General features: G+C 40.2%; 1 long non-coding RNA gene across 2 annotated transcripts in view; it reads right to left on the minus strand.

Moving 5' to 3' along the window:
- Positions 1 to 13,811, minus strand: part of LOC123860921 (uncharacterized) — a 65,747-nt gene extending 51,936 nt beyond the window's left edge. For both annotated transcript variants that reach the window (XR_010404881.1, XR_010404880.1), the window contains exon 1: positions 11,220 to 13,811. This is a non-coding gene — a long non-coding RNA (uncharacterized LOC123860921). The remainder of the gene's footprint in view (positions 1 to 11,219) is intronic.
- Positions 13,812 to 15,263: the final 1,452 nt, after the last annotated feature.

The following is a 15,263-nucleotide window of genomic DNA, read 5'->3' on the forward strand; positions in this document are numbered from 1 at the left end:
ACCCATGGCGAAGGTAGCTGCCTGAAAAGCAATGTGATCTGCAGAATCCTAATATTACATTACAAAGCAAGGTCATTGACAGATAGATACAGGCATTTAAAGTTGAAAAGAGTTTTCCCACTTGAATACAGTCACACTAACTAGAGTACTAGTTATTTACAGAGTAAAAATACTTTATTTCCAATATCATTATAGACGTCTTCCTGTTTTAAAGATGTAAGCTATCTTATCTGTAATTTACTCTCATTGAAATTGGCCAAATTATCACAATTTTTTTTCAGTGGAAGTCACCTTTCATAGGGTTTCTGAAAATTGTTCATACCACCTCTAATCCTTTAAAAGCATATATTTGTTTATTTATTTACCTAATAACAAAATATATACAAAACTTACTAATGTGACACCATGATATATAAGGTTTAATACTGGATTCTTTTGTGACAATTTTTGAATATATTTCCTTAATGCTTGACAATAAAATTAGTTTATTTTGCATTATTTCCAATGAGCTTATAGAAAATACTTGTCTTAAATTTACTTTAAAACTGGAGCGCCTGGGTGGTTCAGTCAGGTGGGTTTCCAGCTCTTGGTTTCAGTTTGGGTCATGATCTCAGAGTCATGGGATCAAGCCCTGTGTCAGGCTCCATGCTCAGTGCAGAGTCTGTTTGAGGGTTCTCTCCTTTTCCCTCTCCCTCCCCCTATGCTCCTCTCCCCTCTCCACAAGCTTGCTCGCTCTCTCTCTCTCTAAAATAGATGGATAAAATCTTTTAAAAATTTAAAACAAAAATTCACTTGAAACAAAACTATTGGTCTTCCAATGATGGATAGTTCTTATTTGAAAATAGCATTCACTCATCTTTTTTCATTTGACAAATATTTATTGAGTTATTGGTGAGATAGATAGATAGATAGATAGATAGATAGATAGATATAATAAGACTAAAATTCCTGTTCATCAGAAAGTTAAAATCTGTTTTGGAGACAAACAGTGAAAATAAATTACATAAAATATACAGTATGTTAGACAACAGTAAGTGCTAAGGGAAAAAAATAAAGGCAGATAAGGGGATACGAACTATTAGGAGTGGGATAGGTAACATTTAGATGCATGACAAGGGAAGATCTCACTGACACGGTGAGTGGAGATCTGAATAAAGTGAGGACAGGAGCCATAAGGATACCTGGGAAAAGAGAACATTCCAGACAAAGGCAATGATATGTGCAAAGGCCCTGGGGTGGAGCATGCCTACCATGAGAGAACGTTAAATTGTTCCTCTCAACTCAAAGCCATGACTTCTTGGATTCACAATGATACTGTTTGTTTCCCTTAAGGTGTTAGCTTTGGGAGAATTTTACCTTTAAAATGCACACAAAATACACACAAATGCACACACACCAAACCTGTTTGATTTTACATGTTATTAATATATGAATATACTTTTTGGCATCTTGTCAGTTCTAGCAACATAGAAGTTATATTTTTTTCTTTTTTAATGTAATGTTACAGTTAAAAACAAAACTAATGATTACAACACAGTTTGAATTATAACTGTATTTTAATATTACTGCTAGGAATTTATCTTTAAACTAATAAAGATTGTAATTTTAATTTTCAGAAGACATGTTAATTATTCCAAACAGAGATTTTAAAAGAAGTTGATTGTGTTTATACTTTCTGCCAATGTAAGTTTAATATTTTCAATCAAATATTTTAATTCGTTGTTCATAAGGTACCTTTACAAAAGGCACAATCATTTTCAAGAACTAGAGACCTCCAAACACCATCTTAAAATTCAATTAGTTTATAATGCATTTGAATAAATTATAGTTTTGAGGACAGCTCTTTTAGAAGGCTGAATAAGATTAGCTTAAACAATTAAAATTCTGTTACCTATATAACTAGTGTGAATGCAAAATTTTTTATTGTTATTATGAAATACTTCATACATACTAACAAGTAAATAATATAAAGGCATAAGGCATAAAAATAGTTGTAAAATACTCATAAACCTTCCACAAAAGTTAATAGAACATTAGCAATACTTCTGAAGCCCCCCAACCCGATATGTGGTATGCTCTTCCTCTCTATGCCAGCTCCCCTTCCTCTCATCCATTGTCTCTCAGGGGCGACTAGTCTTCCAAAATTTGTGTGCATCATTTTCTTGTTTGCCATCAAAGTGGATCCCTAGACAATATATTTCATATTTTATATGCCTCTGAACTTCATACAAATGGTACGATGCTATGTTTTTACCACAATTTGCTTTTTACTTTAACATTGTGATGACACTTGTCCATATTGAGATATATAAAGCTGCCCTGAACTCATTTTCATTGCTACCCAGGATTCTGTGGTATGAATATACCACAATTCATTCATTTTCCTATCAGTGGACCTTGGCTTGTTTTTAAAACTTTGCTATCATAAACATTGCTGCTGTGAATGCTCTTGAACACATTTCAGTGCTTTGAGTATATCCCTAAGTTGTAGATTATACACACCTTCAATTTTAAAAATCAATAACAAATTGTTTCACAAAACGCTTGCATAAATTTACACTTTCACCAGCAATGAAAGCCCTGTGATTTTTGCAGCTTACTGACTGAAGAGAGTTTCTAATTCATAGAGTGGGGAAACGGCAGACTGATTTGAGGAGACAATGTTAAGAGTCTGGGGAGACCAAGGTGGCTAGTGTCTATAAAATGGTGTAACAGAGAGAAGAGAGCAGGACAGAGATACAACTATGGTAATCTGCTGAGGCTCTCCCTCAAGGATTCAGCTGAGTACTAATCAGTGCATGTGTGCAAAGAAACTACTTAAGGCTGGGGAAAGAATCACCTGAAGTATTACAGGTAACAAGGCTCTGATTCACAGAAGACTGGAAACAATGTCTGTTCACACTAGCCAAATTGGAAAACCTCCTGATTCACAAGGCATTAGGCAAAATACTCAGAAGGCTTTACCTCTGTGGTAGGGAAATAATTAGCCATAGACTGAGCACTGCTTCAGTCTGTCTTAACAAATCATGAAGATGTGACAATCAAATTCCTTCCTAATAATTGCATTCCATACTAAAGTTCAAGAAGATCTATTGGAATACAAAAATATCCTGCACTCAAAAAATGTAAAATTTATACCATCTAATATCTAATAAAATTGCCATGCATGCAAAGAGGGGCAAAGCACAACCTATAATATGGAAAAAATTCAACTTAAACTGACCCAGAACTAACATGGATATTAAAATTAGCAAAGACGTTAAAACATTTATTATACCTGTATTCCATATGCTTGAAAAATAACACAGATACAGAAGATATAAAGAAGATCCAAATCAAAGACCAAGAGATGAGAACCATAATGTATAAGCTAAAAAAATACACTAGATGGCATTAACTGCAGGTTAGACATTGCAGGGGAAAAGATTAGTGAACATGAAGACATTAAAAAAAAGAAACTAACCAAAATGAAACAAAGTAAAAAAGAAAGATTCAAAAATGAACAGAGCCTCAGTGAGCCATGGGACAATTTCAGTCAGCCTAATATACCTGTAATTATAGTTCCAGAAGGGCAGTGGGGACAGGTAGAAAAAAATATTTGAGAGGCACCTGGGTGACTCAGTTAGTTAAGCAACCACCTCTTGGTTTCGTCTCAGGTCATGATCTCGGGGTCATGAGATTGGGCCCTGCGTTGGACTCTGTGCTCAGCTTGGAGTCTGCTTGAGATTCTCTCCCTCCTCTTCTTCCCCTCCATCTATGTTCTCTCTCTCTAAAATAAATAAAATCTTTCAAAAAAATTGAAAAGAATAATGGTTGAAATTTTTACAAATTTGTCATAAAGTCTAAACTCACTGATCCAGGAAGGTCAATGAAACCTACATCATAGTCAACACCTCAAAACCACTGATAAAGAGAAAAATCTTAAAATCAGTCAGAGGGAAATGACATGTGATGTATAGTGGCTCAAAGGTAAGGATGACAAGATACTTCTCCTTGGAAACAATGCAAGCAATGAGACAGTGGAGCAATAGCTGTAAAGTAGTAAAAGAAAACACTGGCAACTTAGAGTTCTAATCCAGTGAAACCACCTTCAAAACCAAAGTCAAAATAAGAACTTTCTTGGAGTTATGATAACTAAAGAATTTACTACCAGCAGGCCCTTACTACAAAATATGCTAAAGGAAGTGCTTCTAGCAGAGGGAAAATGATACCATTTGGAAATATAGATCTATATAAAGGAATGAAAACACTATAAACTATGACTACATGGGTAAGCAGGTGTTTTTCTTTGTTTAAAAGATAATTGGTTATTTGTTTGTTACTTTTTTTTTTTTAAGTAGACTCCATGCCCAACGTGGGGCCTGAACTCATGATCCTGAGATCAAGAGTCACATCCCCTAATGAGTCAACCAAGCATCCTGATAATTGATTATTTAAAACAAAAATGATAACAATGTAGTGTAGTGTTTACAACATATACAGAAGTAAAATATATTACAACAATAACACAAAGGCTACAGGGAGATAAATGGAAGTATATTAGCCTAAGTGTCTTTAACTATAAATTAATTGGTACATTATCACTTGAAAATAGACTATGTAAGTAAAAATGTATTTTATAAAACCAATAAGCTAGCAAAAGGGATAAAAATGGAATAATATTGGATTGGATTAGATCTGCCCTTCTATCTTTATTCTCTGCTTTAATTTTACTCTGAAACTTAGGGGTAATGTATCAATCTAAATTTTAAGATACACTTTAAATAACTGTAAGTGTAAAAATGATATAGGAAACTTATGGATAAATAATAACCATAAAAACATCTGACCAAGATGAAGAAGCAAAATTAAAATCTTTGATTTAACAATGGAAAACATAATCTAAGTATATGACTAACCTACCTGCATATGTGAAAGAACTTATTTAGCATTCAGGAAGTGTGTTGAAATTCCTCTGGCATATTCAAAAGTATTGTTATATAATCACTTAGTTGTCTAAGTAGCACTGTGATTTGGAGTTGAATCATGAATGCCAGACTGTAATTGTACCCTATTTAGTAACTGTGGACTGAAAGGAAGTGCATAAGTAATACCATTGTTGACAAATAATGTGAATTTTCTTGTAGCTCATCACAAAACTGCTGTTCTCAGAGTTAAAAATCTTTACTTAAAGTCCCTGGAAAGACAGGCTTAAAAGTTCTTTGCAATCAATGTAGAAAACATTTTGGTCTTTGGTACATACGCCTACACACTGTTTAATGCAACACTAGAGATAAGACATAAAAAGAAAATTCATGATAACTATTTTAAAAGAGTTTTGATTTTGGAACAATGTAGAATTAGTGAGTAATGAAGTGAACTAATAACATAATATATAGTAATAAACTACTTTAAATTACACTTTAAAAAATGCCATCTTTCTTAAATCACAGAGACAGCCAATAGGAATACATAGTAGAAATAAGAGATATATTTTTCACTATTGCAACAAAGTTGTAAAATGCCTAGGAATAAATAAAATGAAAAAGCGGAAGACGTACTTGAAGGAAGGATATCCAAGAAGACCTGAACTAATGTTCTAGGATGCCAAGACTTTATATTTTAAAGATGCCAATTCCCCACAAATTAATCAGGGCAGCCCCCCCCAAAATTAACAGACTTCATTTTTTAGAGGAGTTTCAGAATTACAGAAAAATTAGTAGAAAGTGGAGAGTTCCCATATATTCCTTTTCCCCTGCCCCCAGTTTCCCTATTATTACCATCATGCATGGGTGTGGTATACTTACTGCAAGTGATGAACCAATACTGATCATCATTATTAACTGAAGTCCACAGTTTACATTGAGATTCACTCTTTGTATTGTACAGTTTATTTTTGTTTTGGTTTTCATGAATTCATAATATATAATATATAATGTCCATCAGCACATTATCACACAGAATGTTTCACCGCCCTAAAAATCCCCTGTGCCCCACAAGGAATTTTTAAAACTGGAACTCGATAACCTGATTCTAAAATCACTTAAAAGAAAAAAATAATGCACAAAAATCAATAAGGATTTTTTGACAAACAAGAACAATAAGAAAGACCTTATCAAATACTAAAACATAATACAAAGCCATAGAAATTGAAACAGTAGTGAAAAATGCAAAAATATGTACATAGATTAATGGGACACAAGATAAATCCCAAAGCTAAGCATATATTTATGGGAATATAGAAAGGCATTTCAAATTAGTGATTAAAAGTGTCTAATAAGAAAGCAAAATTGAATTCTTATCTCACATCATATCCAAAAATTTTACCCATATTTAAATGCCCAAACATAACATTATTAATAAAACTATAGAATATTTCAGTAAAACATATGACAATATCCTGATAACTTTGTAGGTAAGAAAGTACATTAGCTAACTCAGTGGGATTAATTGAAAATCAGGAGGGAATTGAATAATAATTTTTATAGTAAATCTCTGTATCACTTGAGTCCTTATCAGGAGCATTACTTTTGTAATTAAATAGTATGTAGAAAAAGAAAAACAATGAAGTTTCTTCCATGACTATTTTCTCGGATCAGAAAAAAAAAAAAATCTAATTCTTTTACACAACTTTTCCAAACAATAGTCCTGTCATAAAAGTCCTTAATTGGTACATATAGTAAAAGAAAATTGTCAGTTCATATTAAAAATTAAGTTCACGTTCCTAACAGGACCCATATAAAACATTAAAATACAATCTCATGGAAAATAGGATTAAGAAGGCTTTTTTGAAAGTCTTGCCTTGGCAATCACTCACTAGAAATAATTTCCTTGAGGGCGCCTGGGTGGCTTAGTCAGTTAAACATCTGCCTTCAGCTCAGGTCATGATCCTAGAGTCCTGGGATCGAGCTCCGCATCAAGCTCCCTGCTCAGCAGTGAGTCTGCTTCTCCCTCTACCCGTCCCCCTGCTCGTGATCTCTCTCTCTCTCTCTCTCAAATAAATAAATAAAGTATTAGAAAAAAGAATTTCCTTGATTCTTATTTTTCTCACAAAAGCGTTCTCAACTCAAAAAACGTTATGTCTTTTCATTGTTTCATTGTAGAGCGAAAAGCCCAGTCACTGATTAACCTGTGGACACTGGTTCTTCTCATCACAGCACAGGATCACACTGACCATAGAATTTATTGCCCAAACCAGGACTTTTTTGACAGTGAAAGGGAGCCCTATTAATAATTACACCCGGACAGCATACATCAACTCACACTGTCCTGGGAACACAAGGATGAATGACCAACTACATGGAAAGCTTTTGACACTCTGTCCCTTTCCTACCTCCTTATACTCGTTTTCCACCAGTGTGTCTTTGGACCTCACATTCTAGGAATTCCACACCACTAGTTTCTAAATTATGCCACACTGCTCCACACCTCCAAGGTGTTGCATATTCAAAGCCCTCTGAATAATTTAGTAATTACTACTGAGTAATTCAGAAATTCCTATTGCACTTTTAAAACCATGCTCAGATGGTTAACTCTTAGGAAGGACCTCCAGTGTCAACCATCCTCTTCCTGTATTAAGAGTCAGTCACTGAGTATCTACACTGTGGTCTACTTTGCAGGGCTACTCAAGGTAAACATGACCTTTATGTACTGGGAGCTTATAATCTGTGATAACTCTGGACCTTGAAATGCTTCTACTGCTATGATTGTTTCACACTATGACATCTATCTGTGCCATGCCTTTATAGAACTGTCAAGGTTTGGGGTGCCTGGGTGGTTCAGTTGGCTAAGCATCTGACTCTTGGTTTTGGCTCAGGTCATGATCTCAGGGTCAGGAGATTGAGCCCTGTGTCAGGATCCGTGCTCAGCGCAGAGTCGGCTTGGGATTCTCTCCCTCTCCCACTGCTCCTCCCCACCCCCATTTGTGTGTGCATGTACTCTCTTTTTCTCTAAAATAAATAAATCTTAAAAAAAAAAAAAAACTGTCAAGGTTCTGTAAAGACAAGTATTTTAGCAGATCTCTGTGCCTGGTAGCATCCTGACCCTCCTTTAGAAAATTAGCCTTCCCTTGGGGCACCCGGGTGGCTCAGATGGCTAAGTGTCTGCTTCGGCTCAGGTCATGATCTCCAGGTCCTGAGATCAAGCCCCACATTGGGCTCCCAGCTCAATGGGGAGTCTGCTTCTCCCTCTCCCTCTGCCCCTGCTTGTACTCATTCTCTCTCTCAAATAAATAAATAAAATTTTAAAAGAAAAGAAAATTAGCCTTCCCTCACTGCACACAGTCTCAGTAGGTATCTTAATTAAGTCCTGCTATCTAGCCAACCATGGCAAAACCTAGTGATTTAAAACATGCACTGATTTTGCCCATGGGTCTGCAGGTTAGCTGGCAAGTTCTGCGGATGTGGGCTGGGCTGGCTGACGCTGGGGGCTTACCTAGGAATCTGTGGTCAGCTGGAGGGGTTACTGGGGGCTTGCTCTTTGGGGTGGTTTTAAGATGTGTCTGAAAATTCTTCCACATTCTTCCTTTCAAAAGGTGAAACCTAATCCCCCTTCCTTTGAATATGGGCCGAACCTAGTGACTCATTTCTAATAAGCAGAAGGTGTCAGAGCAGTGAAGGCAGGAGGCTTCTGAGGCTAGGTCCTCAAAGGCCCTGCCACTTCCAGCTTGCCCTCTTGGATTGCTTGCTCTGAAGTGGGGAGGGGCGGGAGGGGGGGCAGCCGTCTTGTTGCCTGTGGAGAGAGGCTATCCTAGGGAGTAACAGAGGCCTCCAGCCAACAAGCAACACCAAGTTGCCAGCCATGGAGGGGGTCACCTTGGAAGTGAATCCTCCAGCCTCAGAAGACTCCAGGCCCAGCCTGCATCTAATCTGAAAGCTCAGGCCAGAACTTCCTCTAAGCTCCAGCTGGATTCCTGACTTCAGAAGCTGTGTGAGGTAATCAACGTCCATTGTTGTTTTAAGCCACTAGTTTGGGGAATAATCTGATGCACGATAGCAGATAGTGGATACCCTGGCTAAGATGACCTCAGCTGGGACAACTCACTTCCACGCCACGCCTCTCATCTTCCATCATGCTACCCAGGATTCACTCTCAGGGACTGACAAGCTTCCAGGAAAGGGAGCAGAAGCTTCTGAGCCCCCTGAGCCTCACTTCAAGGCATGCCACCTGCTCTTGCCGAAGCAAGTCACTGGGCCAGTCCAAGTTCAAGGGTGGGGACACAAACACCTCCCCTTGATGGAACAAGCTGCAAAGTCATGTTTGTTAAAGGGTCAGGGATATGCCTGGCTGGCTCAGTCTGCAGAGTGCGTGACTCTTGATCTCGGGGTCATGAACTCATGACCAACATGGGGCATAGAGCCTACTGAAAAAGGAGGGGCATGGATAATAGGAGGGAGATAATTAATAGGAGGGGGATAATTGAGGCCCCTTTGGCAATCAGCCACCACAACAGAATGATCAGTCAAGATGTTTCCCCTCCTTAGCCCCCAAAGTGGCCTCTTGACTGAAGTAAAGAAGGTCAAATGCTCCCCACCCCAAGAATTTCGACTGGCTAACTCAAGAGGAAGAATGAATGGCTTCATCCCAACAATGAGCAGTTTGAAAGGCAGAGCTTTAGGTCCTGATGTCTAGATTTCTTGAGCTTGTCTATGTCCTCTCCTGTCCTGTGTCTGCTTCCTCGGGTTTTCCTTTTGTAAACCTACCACATGCTTTCCAATAAGCACCCATTCTTTCCTTCTGGAATCAGCCGGAGTTGGTTTCTATTGCTCACCACCAAAGAACCCAGCCAGAGAACCGCTGTCAGCACTCAGCCTGGGGCTGCACAGTCTCATTAGGAAGTGCTCCTCCCAGGCACCAGTGTCCCTTGCAAAAGGAGGGACCAGAAGATGCCATACACAAAGCCCCGAGAGATCCCTCAGATGATAACTGGCATGCAGAAAGTACTTAGAAACTTTTGCAACATCCGTAAGGACAAATGCAATGCAGATGCAAAGCAGTAGCAACCAATGCTATAGAAACCATTCTGGCGTGTTATTTTTTGGCAAAGGCTGAACTGTCCAGCAGCATTTCCATGTGGCACGGCTGCAGTACGCCAGGGCTCTCCCATGCCAAGAGAGGCCAAAGTTCTTGGCAATTGGACCAAATATTCTTATTCAGGCTAGGAAGGCAACTGTCCCACGGCTCCTGCCTTCCACTGACATATGGCGGCTCCGGGCCGAGGCCCTATTAGCTCATCTATTGTTTTTATATATTTATTTAAATAAATTAAAACTATATTTATATATAGTTTTACAATCACTGGGCATGAAATTCTTCATGATTTCCACCGACTGCTGGTCATGTTTCCTTACTAACTCCCTGCACCAATCAGGGATGACAGAAGGTATCAACTCCCTTCTGGGGTATTTAAACTGCGAGCAGCCATCTATATGCAGAAAGTGTGCCCACAAACTTTGGAGAACTCTGTTTATGCAGAGCCCAGAGCACAAATGCTGCAGGATCAGATGACGTTTGGCAGCTTCTAAAAGAAACTCACTAGTGTTTCGGTGTTTTTTTAATTTGTTTTTTTGTTTTTTGGGGGTTTTTTTTGTTTTTTGGTTTTTTTTGCTTTGTTTTTACGTTGAAGTTCTAGCAGTTGTCAATCAGGGACAGGCTTGGCACTTGGCAGCAGAGACAGGGCGTCATAGTGGTTAGAAGCAGGGGCTTTTAGTCTGAAGACTGTGACTTCCCATCTCACTCTGCTTCTTTTTTTTTTTTTAAAGATTTTATTTATTTATTTGAGAGAGAATGAGAGAGAGCACATGAGAGGGGGGAGGGTCAGAGGGAGAAGCAGACTCCCTGCCGAGCAGGGAGCCCGATGCGGGACTCGATCCAGGGACTCCAGGATCATGACCTGAGCCGAAGGCAGTCGCTTAACCAACTGAGCCACCCAGGCGCCCCTCACTCTGCTTCTTACTATCTGAGTGACCTTGGACAAGTAACTTAACCTTTCTGGGCTTCAGTTTCCCCATGGGGGAAATTGTGCCCAAAAAAAAGAAACGATCTCATAGGGTTCTTTGGAGGATTAAATGTAACAACAATTGTGATATGCTGAGTCCAGTGCTTACAGCGTAGGGAGCACTGAATAAATGCTAATTGTGACTTCTTTTTTATTACTACTAGTACTACTAATAATAGCAACCACTGAACACACCAGCAGCTTCCAGGGCTGGCACAGCAAGACCCAGGGACGTCTGACTCACCACATCAAAGCAGCAGAGTTAATACTGGTGCTGGGGGGATTGGCATCAGCCCCAGGGGCAGCCGTCTGGCAAAATGGGGCAAGGTGTTGTGTCTCAGCGTCTCGGTTCCATCATCCCATGTGGTCAGCATCTCACCTTCATGCTCCATCTGGGCTGGACCAGCAGTTTCAGCAGCAGACCTCGGGAGAAGGGAGGCGAGACCACATCTAGGTTTCCAGCCTGGGCTCCAGACCCAGCAGACAAAAAGACCAAGTGCCTGGTTGGGGGCAGACTGATGCTCGTGGGACACCAGGGCTCTGGTCGTACTGCTTGGACTGGGGCAGCAATAAGTCTCCAAACCCATCCAATCAGCAGAGGGGAGGAGCTTGCAAGGATCTGCCAAGATCAGCTCTCCAGCAGACTGAAGGCAGCGCTGTAATGGGAGCTGTCCCTTGATGGTAGGGACAAGGCCATCTTCCTGAGCTAATGGAAGGCATGAGATCAGCAATGGTAGGGAAAGCACAGAGCCCACCACAATGACACAGCTGCAGCAACTACAGAGTGTTCTAGGGGGAAGCAGGGCTGATAACTTGAAACAAGGACTGTCACCTGGTCTGTCAAATCCCCAGCCCGGTGGCAGACAGTGCCAAAGGGTCCCAACCTCGGAGTCATCTGCAACAGACTCCTTTAGGATCTTGCCACGGACAGCGATTCTCAGAGGGAATCAGAATCTTTAGCAAGATAGCCTTGGGATTCAAATGCCCCTTTCAGTTTAAGAAGTTCTGCTAGGATTTCCTTATCAACTGGTAGGATTTAGCGGGTGAGTTCAAACCGCTTTTCCATTTTTGCTTTGAAAACAGACTGAAGTTGAAAGGTGCTGAAGGCATGAGGCATGTCCCACATTTTAGAAACTGCAACAATCTCTCACTGATCTGCCAGGGACATTGGCTCATGAGAATGTTCCCATGTAGCCAGAAGTAAGAGGGTCCTGGGCCAAGAGGAGATGGAGGGTTGGGGGGAAGCCAGTTAAGATATATGGGAAGTGAGACAGAAATTTGGAGCATGAGCATAGTAAGAATTAAAAGACTCTCCATCTGAAATTTTCAAAAAAGAGGGAGAGAGAGAGAGATTCTCCATCTGACCTGCTATCATTTCCTTCATTGGTTGATCATCTTAATTATTTGTTCGGTTTCATCATTTGTAGTTTTAAGAAGATTGCACTCACTCCACTGTGCTAAGGTATATCAAGGAAAGGTGATTTTCACGGGGTCAGAATTGTTAGGTGGGAGCTCTCACAGGCACCAGGAACGGGTGACCATGGCAGTTAGCGTGGGGAACAGTGGGAGAACAGTGAAAGTTTGGGGGAGCACTCAGGACCCTCCCACCTATAAGTTTTCTTTCTTCAAAACTGTATGTGTGTGTCTTTCACACACATTCATTGGAATGGGCATGAATTTCATGAAGGTGTTTTTTCCCCTCAGCAGTTCCTAAAATATTTGTTGTCTGTGGCTTCCTTTGGGAATCCTCTAAAGGGGATGAACCCTTTCCCCCTGTCACCCCATTCCTCAAATATAGAGACCTACATTTGCTCAAAGCTTGGCATGCAGTTTCAGGGGGTGATGGAACCCCTATGATCTCAGGTTAAGAACTCACACCTGTCACCTTCCATACATTTTTATTTTTTCTTTGAATCTATAACTTTAAACCTTCACAGTACCATTGTCTGAACAAGTAAGGATTACCGGTTTGCTTCCCATTGGTTGGGATCAATGAGAACTAACTCATCTTTGAGACAATGAATAGTCCTTACTCCAGATGTGCTATTTTAAGCTGGAAGTAACCAGAGAGCTCATAATAAACACTAGTGTCCAGGGACACCTGGGTGGCTCAGGCAGTTAAGCATCTGACTTTGGCTCAGGTCATGCATGATCTCAGGGTCCTGGGATCGAGCCCCATGTCGGGCTCCCTCCTCAGCGGGGAGTCTGCTTGTCCCTCTGCCCCTCATCCTGCTCCTTCTCTCTCTCTCGCTCTCGCTCTCTCAAATAAATAAAATCTTTAAAAAATAAAAATAAAAAATAAACACTAGTGTCCAGGTCAGAGGCTATGGTTGAACTGATCTGAGTGGAGCCCAAGCACCTGTATTTTTTTTTAAGCTTTTATTTATTCCAGAGAGAGAGAGAACACACAGGGGGAGGAGCAGAAGGAGAGGGACAAGCAAACTCCCCAAGCCCAATAAGGGGATTGAACCCAGGACCCCAAGATCATGACCTGAGCTGAAACCAAGGGTGAGATGCTTAACTGACTGAGCACCCAGGCTTCCCCCCACAAGCATCTGTATTTTTTTAAAGCTCTCTAAGTGATTCTAAAGTGCATCCTGACTTCAGAACCACTGATCTAGGGTTCTCTTGCCCTGAATTGGATCTGGGCTAAGCAGTGATCCCTACTCTGCTTTCCCCTGTCCCTCTCAGCTTCTTCTGTGTACAAGAAGCAGGTGTGCCCAAACCTGAGCAAGATGAGATGAATGTCTTCTACTCATATCCTTTCCCTCAGGTACAATCCTGTTTCTGTCCTAAACATGAGACCTGGGGAAAAAAACGCACACTATTAAAACCCAAGTTTAACAAACACCTTCCAATGAACTGCCAATCTTCACCTCTCCATCAGTGACAAAGGTCTTCCACAAGCAGGGTGGGGACGTGCCTCTGACCTCACTCACAGAGCCTTTCACCACCTGTCGGTGTGAAAAATCAGGTGAGCCACACTGTGTTTAGTAAACAAGAGTCAGTATCTCCAAGCTGCTTGCCTGTGAATCAAGCCCTGGTCCACTTGTGCATCTCATTTCCATATGCATTTGAAGAGGTATTATTCCAGTCAACCCTTAAGGTAAGTTACTTCTTTGAAAATCATTGAGCAGCAAATTTAAAGCTTGTGTGTACTGGCAACAAGTGTGATGAATTATCTAATTGGCAGTCTTAAAGCTCCACTTGGAAACATTCATTACTTCTAATGACTACAAAGCACTCATTTTTTTTTTTTTTCAAGGATAGATGGATACATGGTGGCCACATCTTGGGGGCTGGTTAGCATCTGGCTTGTCCTCTAGAATGTGCACATCAGCCACTGTTTGGTTGCAGATACTATAGAAACAGTGCCTCTGCAAATAAGGTTTCCTTCAATGAAATGTTAGCTCTCACACCCCAACCCACCTTGTCCAATTTTAAATTCTGATTCCAGGGGCGCCTGAGTAGCTCAGTTAGTTAAGCATCCAACTTTTGATTTTGGTTCATGTCACCATCTCGGGGTTGTGGAGATCAAGACCCACATTTGGCTCTATGCTAGGCATGGAGCCTGCTTAAGATTCTCTCTCTCTCCCCCTCTCCCTCTGTTCCTCCCCACCTGAAAAAACAAAAAACAAAAAACAAAAAAACCTTCTGACTCCAACTCAAAATTTGTGATAATCAATTGATTTTCTTTATTAACAATAATTGAACTACCTCTCTCCATGCTAGCCTAAGTGCAATGAATAAATGAAATGGATTATTTCAACTCTGCTAATGAGACTCAAAATATATCGGGCCCAAGCAACTGAGAGGTCTTCATTGTTTCTCAAAGTAATCCATGGTGGTGTGGCTTGAGGTACAAAATCAACGTTGTAAGTTGGTCTCGTTACGCCTTTGAAAAGCAGTGTCCCGTGTTGCTCAGGTTTGTGAGAGCAGTTAGACACTAGGATTTGAGCAGACAGTTTAGATCATTACCTGGGATCCTCATTCCATATATTTATGGGGAAAAGCTAGTTGAGGACATATTTAAAACACACACAAATCCAGCCATTCAAAATCTTAACATTCTTCACAGGACACAAATGTTATTTGAAGCTCCTCTAAAGATTATAATTAGAAATGTGACTTTAATGTGAGCTAATAAAATATATTTCTCAGCATCTCAATGGGAACTTTTTATCTTGCCCCTAGAAGGAAGAATGACAGAAATGACATCACCAGCTACCATTACATGAAATATGGCAGTTCACAGAGAACTAACACCTACATATTCTCACTGAATCCT

This window comes from Mirounga angustirostris, unplaced genomic scaffold, assembly GCF_029215605.1.
Source record: "Mirounga angustirostris isolate CCGP_5_RB_7025 unplaced genomic scaffold, mMirAng1.0.hap1 SCAF_9, whole genome shotgun sequence".
NCBI lineage: Eukaryota > Metazoa > Chordata > Mammalia > Carnivora > Phocidae > Mirounga > Mirounga angustirostris.